The sequence below is a fragment of the Lepus europaeus genome, chromosome 17, assembly GCF_033115175.1.
Source record: "Lepus europaeus isolate LE1 chromosome 17, mLepTim1.pri, whole genome shotgun sequence".
Classification (NCBI taxonomy): domain Eukaryota; kingdom Metazoa; phylum Chordata; class Mammalia; order Lagomorpha; family Leporidae; genus Lepus; species Lepus europaeus.
The window spans coordinates 48,270,567-48,279,981 of NC_084843.1; the positions used below are offsets into that span (position 1 = coordinate 48,270,567).

Genomic DNA, 9,415 nt, shown 5'->3' on the forward strand with positions numbered 1-9,415 from the left:
TCTTGAAATCTCAAATTTCCCAATAAAGACGTTATATAAAGTTATGTATTCTATATTGCAAATTACACAAGGAACTTATCACCTAGGAAAAGGTAAACCTTCTCAAAACTTACTAGATTCTATACCAACTAGACAACCTCTGCCCAGGGTAAGACTAGCTAGGTTTTTCCAAAAACCTCTAATCCATTTTATTTTTCCTATTGGCTTGCATCACAGCAACTTTTAAAGATTGCTTGCTTATCTATAGCTTTGTAAGGAAAAAGTATAGTTTAGTTCAGTTTTTGACAGTGCTGTTTCTACAATATTAAAACATCACAACTTTGCTTAGCTGGGCAGGATTTAGAGGTCATCAGTCTTTGCAAGACTAAAGCTCAAAAGTAAATTCAATCTTGCTTAAGGGAACATTGCAAAGTAACAATTCTTCGTATTACATGCCTCATATGATCCTCATATGATCCATTTCTAATGATAGAGAATTACATCTTTTTACGTGTCTCTGTTTGAAAAGACAAACAGGCAAGCACCATGGCTCAATAGGCTAATCGTCCGCCTGCGGCGCCGGCACACCGGGTTCTAGTCCCAGTCGGGGTGCCAGATTCTGTCCCAGTTGCTCCTCTTCCAGTCCAGCTCTCTGATGTGGCCTGGGAGTGCAGTGGAGGATGGCCCAAGTTCTGGGGCCCTGCACCCACATGGGAGACCAGGAGGAAGCACCCGGCTCCTGGCTTCGGATCAGCACGGTGCACCGGCCACAGCACACTGGCCGCAGCAGCCATTGGGGGGTGAACCAACTGAAAAGGAAGACCTTTCTCTCTCTCTCTCTCTCTCTCACTGTCCACTCTGCCTGTCAAAAAAAAAAAAAATTGACAGCTAAAACATCTTAAAAATGCACCAAGCTTATGAAGTCTCAAACAAAGCTTGAATTTTCTGTACAAACTGCCATTGAATGAAGTTATTTTCCTGTACACCACTTCTCTTGCAAACTGGTCTTCCATTTTCTTTCATTTGACCTAGGGTGGCTACGGTGACCTAGAGAAGGATCCAGACAGCTTGTGATTTCTCTTCTCAGACAGCGATCTTTCTCTTCTCCCTAGAGAGGGGCCTGCTCAGGCTGCAAGAGAAGCTTCTTCTTGGAGATCTGGCACGAGGTGGAGGACTCTAGGACAATCTTCTCCATGGTGACGACCCCAAGACGAAGGTGGGCCACGATTTCGAGGTCTTTTTTCACCATTTTACAGTTCCACTTTTACACGGCCAGCCACACGGCCTTCTTCCATCTAGCTCAAGGATGGCATCAGCAGCATCCCAGGGGTCTTCAAATTCAACAAAAACAAAGCCAGGAGGGTTTCCTGCAGCCCACACACTTGGGAGTGGTCCTGTTCCGCTGCAATCTTGTTGCCATTGTTTCCAAGATTACCTAGGTAAACCTTACAGTCCAATGGACAGGAATCACGACGCATTTCAAATTCTTAGATTAAAAACGCAGAGGCTCAACTCCACAAGCTCCAAAGGATCTTCCCGCTCTGTGCTGCTCCATGCTGGCCCGGCTCCTGCACATACCCCCTCTCACTGGGCGTCCACAAAATGGCTGATCACAGTGATCTTAACAAACTGGGTTAAAAGGCGCTGTAAGGAGCTGGTGGCATGTCTAAGCAGATTAAGCTTTGTGAGATCTCTCTTTTTCTTTGTTTCTCTATTTCTTTATCTCTGCTTCTCTCTCTTTCTCTGTAACTCTGCCTTTCAAACAAATTAATTTTTTAAAGAGTATTAAGACATGGTACTCTTGTTTCATACGTGGTAAGATCACAGAGCAGTTGTTTGAATTGCGACGATTTGCATTCACACGTCAGAACACACAGGCTTGAGTTGTGTGTCTGTATTAAACACAGAAAGTTGTGTATTATTTCTCGCTTTCTTTGTAATAGTTTGTATATAGTTTTGGAACTACTTCATATGCATATGTTTCATTCTCATTTTTTCTGTAATTTATAAAAATCGAATAACTTGAATGAGGAACAATAAGACAATAAGACATTCACTGGCTTGGTTAATGAGAGTTAAACAAAGTGATATCGCAATAAATAGATGTTAACAAATAGACTTCAACTTCCAGTAAAGAAACAATCTCTAAAAATTCTTGTAACAAGGTTATAAAATATTTTAAAATGTTGATTTTTTTGTTTTATGTCCAACTCTATTTTACCTTTCCCATAAAAAAACAAACATTCATAGAACAGGGAACACACTCTGAGATTATTTGTTCATCAATATAATTGGCAACGTTAGGATCATATGCTCATATAAATGTCTTGAAATGAGTTTTTGTTTATAATCTTCTCAGAATGATAGTTATATAATTATTCACATGCAGAAGATGTCATTCCTTGAGAACTCAGAAAGAAAAATGTAAGCATAGTGCATAATTAACATCCACTTATACCAGTGCAAGGAAAACTGAAACCAGTTCAGCTTAACAAAGCTTATTTGCACAAGAAAAAGGTTGTAGAACCAGAGAGAACCCCAGACTGAATATGGTTTAGATTACCCCATGACCAAACGTGCAGGTCAGTAAAGAGAAAGGGACATACACAAACAACCTGACTGGATGCAGCTGTCATTTGCCTTACATGGGCATAGTCTGATTGGCCAGCAGCCTGTGAGGAGCTGAGACTCAGTTACTTGGTTACAATCATGTACTCCTAGATTGTAATCTATTTACACATCAAGCTAGGTAGTTCACTATATACAGAGGCCACTTTAAGCTAAACCGTATCACTCAAGTACAGAGAACTATTTAGGTCACACTTATTTTAATTTAATGACACAAAATAAAAAGTAAGGTACATAAGCTTTCCTTCAACTGTTAACTTCAAGGTAGATTTGATAACAATAGTATGTTGGTTGATCACGATACAAAAATTCTATTGAGTAGCAATTGAAGAGCTAACAAAACATATGCTATGTAGAAATTTCAGAAAATCTTTACTAAATTTCATACTGATTCTGTTTTATATTTGGAGGCCAACTTTTAACTCTGTTTTCTTCCTACACTATAGAGGCATACAGCCTACTAAATATGAGGATCCACTCCTTGTCTTTCAACTTCAGGCTCTTTTTATTTCTCTTTAAAGTATGCTTACAGCAAATACTGCTCTTGAGGGCCTAAACATTTCTCTTTACTTTGCATTTTTCCTTATACCAAATTATTATGTGCATATGAATTTTCTATATGAGCATGTATAGAAACCATGTTTTCTAAAGTCTTTGCAAATTGCACTATCAATGTTTCACTGTATACTTTTTTGTTACTTAAATTAGTTTATTTCTATCTGCCAACTGAAAAGAATAATTGCTTTATATCTCAAAAGCTCTACCACTAATGAGCTATGGGATGTTAGCTTGGTACCTTGGTTCTTTGAGGCTTGTATCTTGGTCTAGGTTCCCTCAGAAACACATCCTGAGAAAACAGTTTATTTGGAAGAAGGTTTCCAAAAACACTGGTGAATGAACAAAGATAAGGCAGTCCCTACAATATGTAATTATAGCCTAATGTCAAAGAAGTACTCCAAAAAACTGAATATGAGACCTAAGGGATGGGGGGCCTGGGTATTTAAACCAACTTCCACGAGTCCTTGACAGAGGGCTATTCCTGGGGCATTCATTCTCAGGTACTTCTGACTGCCATTTCACAGAGGCAGAACAGCCTCAAGCTGCTAGGAAAGGTGTTCAAGCAAAGTGATACAGATACTACTGACAACTGGAAGTCACCTCCCAGCAGCAGTCCAAGGGGATATGTGCAGGGCACAAACTGTGTTTACTGTATTCAATTTTGAGACAGTCATAAAATGTGGAAAACACCCCGTAGAGTTCTTGTAAATGAGCCACATTGTATATTGCTTGCCTGGGGATCAGCGGACTTCTAGGATATAATCTCTGTTCTTCACCAGTAAAGCTGACACCTTAGGCCAGCTACTACCTTTTCGTTTGTATCTGGGTAAACAGATGGACATAAATACATTGATCACATGCACAGTGTGATCAATACATTTAACAAGTTTGGATTTCTAAGAAAGAACAGTACTATTTAAATTCAAACTACTGCATTCTCTTTTATAGTGTTAAAAGGAATCTAAGGAAACAGAGAAAAATAAACATCTTTGCTGCCACATATACTTCAAAACATAGTGAATACAGCTAAATAGGAATATAGCCAACACCACTTAGAAACCACCTGGTCATTCACATTGTGCCTAGAAAAGAGGAGAGAGAGCCTCTGTTCAGCTGAATGACTTGTCTAAGGTCACACTGGCAGATTCTAGCATAGAACAGTCTGGCTACAAGTCCACTGTCCACTCCCTCATCATTCAGCCAACTGTGGTTTCCTGGAGTGATTACTTGCTTTAGCACTAACAATTCATGTTTGCATTTCACAAGGAACTGCCTCCCTAATTAATTTATTTAACCTTAACTATAGTTTAATTTTGATTTTCAGGGAGCTCATATTACAAAACATAAGGAAAATATCTTCACCAATTCCTACTGACAAAAAAAAAGCACCTGAAAATAATACACTTTCTCTAAATTAAAATACATACTGAAATGTGTATTAAACTAACAAATCAGCATGCATTATCGTTTGAATGAAGGATCCCATGCATGGCTTTCTACTGGTGCTTCTTAAATGTAACTTAAGCCAACAGCAGGCATTAAACAACCTTCCAAAAAACTCCAAATTCAGCACATCTGCATGTGTGCTTTAACAGCAGAGAGCAAAGAGAAGCAATCCAATTAAAATTCCTTTGGGGTATCTTTGGGGCTGCCTTGATCTGAGGAAAACATCTTCAAAGAGTCATGTACTGTGATATCCTCCTTCCAGTGAGGGGTTAGCTCAGAACTAATGTCACACTTCAGAAGGAGTTACTGATAAGTTATATTCATTCACTCTCCCTTATAGGCAGTTAGACCTTGAAATAACAGCAGAAGAGGGAAACTTTTTTCTGATCTAGCTTGAAGAAGCAATGAGTAGTAAAAAGAGCAAAAGTCACTGGAGTTTGTTCAAATACAAACTGTTGGAAGGTCTTAAGCAAGTAACTCACCTTCTCTGTGCTTCAGTGTTTTTCACCTGTAAAACTGTAGATAACAAAAACTACTTGTTGAGATTATGTATTACAGTGAGGACTACATCAGTTAATATATGAAATCATGCATCACAGTGCTTGGCAATGAGTAAACAAGTTCAAAGAAATTTGTTTAAAAAATTATTCAAATTTGGGTAAAATTAAACTATAATTATATGATATTCTACTGTCATATTAGAGACTCTTTTTTAATTTGAGAGGCAGAGAGACAGATAGCACTCTCATCCTCTGGTTGATGCCCCAAATGCCCACCATGGCCAGGGCTGAGACAGGCCAAAGCCAGGAGCCAGGAAATAAACCAGGTCTCCACACAGGTGGCAAGGGCCCAGCTGCTTGAGCCATCTCTCACTGCTGTCTCCCAGGGTGTGCATTAGCAGGAAGCTGGAATCAAGAGCCCGAGTCAGGACTGAAACCCAGGCACTTTGATATGGAATGTTGGCATTCCAACCAGCATCTTAACCACTAGGCCAAACACCCACCCCAAAAGACATTTTTAAGTTTTACTTATTTGAAAGAGAGACAAAGAGACAGAGTCAATCAGAAAGAGATCTTCCACTAATTCACTCCCCTAAATGTCCACAATTGCCAGGGATGAGCCAAGATAGAAGCCAGAGCCTGAAATTTAATCAGGGCTTTCCATATTCAAGGCAGGAACCCAAGTACTTGAGTCATCACCTGTAGCCTCCCAGGTGTGCATTAGCAGGGAGCCAGATCAGAAGATGGAACTAGAATCCATGCACATTGATAAGGGCTATGGCCTTCTTAACTGGTGCACCAAATGCCCAACCCCCAACTGACATTTTTAAACAAGTCAGTCTCTGGGTTCCCTGACTCTCTATGAGAATATAACTATATTTACATAATTGCTATGTAAGTGTATTTGCATAACTTATTAGCATGCAAGATTTTTACAACTCTGAAAACTGTTCTTGTATGTCCAGTGGGTTGAATAGTATCATTGAAAAATTCATATTCACTTAGAACCCCAGAATCTGACCTTATCTGGAAATAAGATCATTGTAAACATAATCAGAAATTTGAGATGAAGCAAGCCTGGACTTAGAGTGGACCCTAAATTCAATAACCACTGTCCTCAGAAGAAACGACACAGAGAAAGGAAGGCCATGTAAAGATGAAGACAGACAGTGGAGTGCTACAGCTGCAAGCCAAGGCATGCCAAAGATAGCTGGGAACTCCAGACTCCAGGAGAAGGCAAGAAAGCATTCTTCCCCAGAGGTTTCAAGGGGAGCTTGATCCTGTCAGACTTCTAATGTAAAGAACTGTGGAAGAATAAATTGGCATTGTTTTAAGCCAGTAAGTTTGTGCTAATTTGTTACCATACCCTTACGGAACTAATACAGTACCATTATTCTTTCTTTAGTAGAGAAGAAAACCCCAACAAGTCTGGTGTAGCTCTCCTGCAACACACAACCCAGTTTCATTTCTAGTTAGTTGTCTTACCTTGGCATTATTTTTCATTTCTACTGATTAATCACAACAAGAAAGTTTCTCTTATTCTCTTTTGAAGCCATTCTATCACGCTGCTGGTTTTCCCATTAATGCATCAAATAAAAATTTACATATGCTTACATTCTATATGAGAATTATGATTCTATCATTTTAAGAATTATGCCTTGAAGAGGTATTTATTAATGATAACTGGTCATGGTGATGATGTTAGAGATAATGAGGAAGGTGCAGAAGCCATTTTGTTTTCCCATTCTTGCAACCCTTCACAAGGGACAGAGGAGAGGGCAATACCCTCAGGTTGTTAAGCCAGTCTCCACAATGGCGCCAAGGCCAGGCAAGTGTGAGAGCTCTTCAAGCCACCCAGCATGGTGCCGGCAGCAGACATCGAACTGTGAATGTCCTGGAGGGTATCGTCCTCTGATTTCTGGGAAAGAACAACTTAAGTTCCCACTTGAAATCTCTGAAAGAGCCCTCCCTTAAGGAGGTAATTTCCTATGATGCCAATCATCATTTCTATCACCTCCTTGTTCCTGGATCTGGAACAATCCAAAGAGGCCTCCAGGAAGTCCAGTCTGATTCTCCAGAGGGTTTTAAAGGGGAACATTCAATATAAATAGTTTGCATATGACAGATGTAATACTCTTTTTAGATGAATATTGATCATCATGAACATAAATTTTATTACAGTTGGAGCTGCATGTTGTTCTCAGAATATAAAATTTCAAAAACTGATTTTATCAACCTGACCAATGGGAAAGTCATTCAGTACTGACAAAGAAATGAATGTGTCACAATAAAATAGTGTATGAGAAGCTTTATATTTTTTCTTGAAAGGAATCAAAAACAAATGAATAGAAACAAAAGATAGTAAAGCAATTACTTTAACCTATGTCCTCTCAGCATCCAAAACCACATCTTGCCAGGTCGTGACTGGTTTGGAAAGAGACAGAGAAGTGGGACAGCAAACCCGGAAGGAGAGAGGATTGTTTCATTAGGGCACCAATCACACTCAAAGTCGACCAGCAGTGTCTCCTATTCCATCCATTGCCCTCTGGTTTTCTTCACCCTCTTGAAAGGAATCTGTGCTGATTCCCTAACAAATGGGCATGTCCATCTTCTTTATTTGTAAGTTAAATGGATAGTTTTTGGTTGATGATTACCCTGTGAAAAGCATTTTGTCCATTTCACAGCAATTAAGAGTGGTAATTGCTCCCAGGCCAATTTTCCTTTCTTCCTTTCTCACTGAGAGAGGCCAACAGCACAAACTCCCTGCCTGTGCCCTCCACTGAGTCTCTGAAGGCTCAGAGCAGAAAAAGTCATGCTCCAGAGACTTGCTTCATTTTGACAGTAATTTTCTCACCTATGCTCCCATTGCTGCCAGCCAAATTACTCATCACATCAACAGTCCCTAAATAACAGCCTCTATAGAAATCGGCTTGGAGGTCTGAGGTGGGGTGTGAGTAGCAGGTGATGAATGTGGGGAGAATGAGCTGAGGCCCTGGTTCTCTTTCAGCTCTGTTCAGCTCTGCTGACCCTAATCATGACATTTGCCCCTCTGCCTCCATACATTCTCACCTGATCTATTTCAGCATTATTGTTGTGCATGCCTTGGGATGCAACCAATCAGTAAGGTCTTGCCAGAAACACACACAGGTCTTAATAACACAAATGACAGTTAAAAATAGTAGATTTAAAGATGTTATCTAGTGGAGCCATGAAAATATTTATGAAGGATTTTTACGGGCAGACAAATGCTCACAACATAATATTAATGGAAAAACAGCTGGGATAAAACTTGTTTTACATTATGCTCAATGTATACTGAGAACTAAATGCATCAGAGTGTTAATAGGTGGTTGCAATTGGTCAATTTTATTTTTTTTTTTATTTTGACAGGCAAAGTTAGAGAGAGACAGAGACAGAGAGAAAGGTCTTCATTCCGTTGGTTCACCCCCAAAGTGGCCACTATGGCCGGCGCACTGCACCAATCCGAAGTCAGGAGCAAGGTGCTTCTTCCTGGTCTCCCATGCAGGTGCAGGGCCCAAGCACTTGGGCCATCCTCCACTGCCTTTCTGAGCCGCAGCAGAGAGCCAGACTGGAAGAGAAGCAACCAGGACTAGAACCCGGCACCCATATGGAATGCCAGCACCGCGGGTGGAGGATTAACCAAGTGAACCACGGTGCCGGCCCCGGTCAATTTTATTTTCTTCTTCATGTTTCTCTGAGTTTTCCACAGAAGAAAATATTTGCATTATTACTAGTCAACTGGAAAACAGTTACCCAAAAAAGTGTCTTAAGAACCATTCCTTTTGTGAAATTCTAGTATAATGAATTGGCTGTGGAAATGCATATTGTACCCAATAGCAGCAGCTATTCAGCTTCCACTGAAGGCTGCAGAGACAATGTGTGTGCAGGATTGCAAGACAGTTTGGATTTTTCAAGAGAGTTTTAACAGTTTCATTGAATATAATTCAAATACTATGCAATTCATGCACTCAAAGTACATCCACATAGTATATTCATGTAGCTACACAATCATCATCACAAATTTTGTTGAAATTTTTCAAATTTTTTGTGTTAGCTCAAATTTATTTAAAATAAAATGCAAGCCCAAAAAGTCCACTTTTCATATTCACCATATGGGTTGAATTGACCACATATGTTATAGACCAAAAATAGGGAAAGAACCACCACAGACTGCTGGCTCTCTCTGAAATTATAACCAACAGGATTGAGCCGGGTCACAAGAAATAAAGTGTTCATCAATACTGTAGTTGAAAAATTACTTACTGCATGATTTGGGAGATATT

General features: G+C 39.7%; 1 pseudogene; it reads right to left on the minus strand.

Annotated features, from left to right (window-relative positions):
* Positions 1-949: 949 nt before the first annotated feature.
* Positions 950-1,457, minus strand: LOC133775796 (serine/arginine-rich splicing factor 3-like; annotated as a pseudogene).
* Between the last annotated feature and the right edge of the window lie 7,958 nt (positions 1,458-9,415).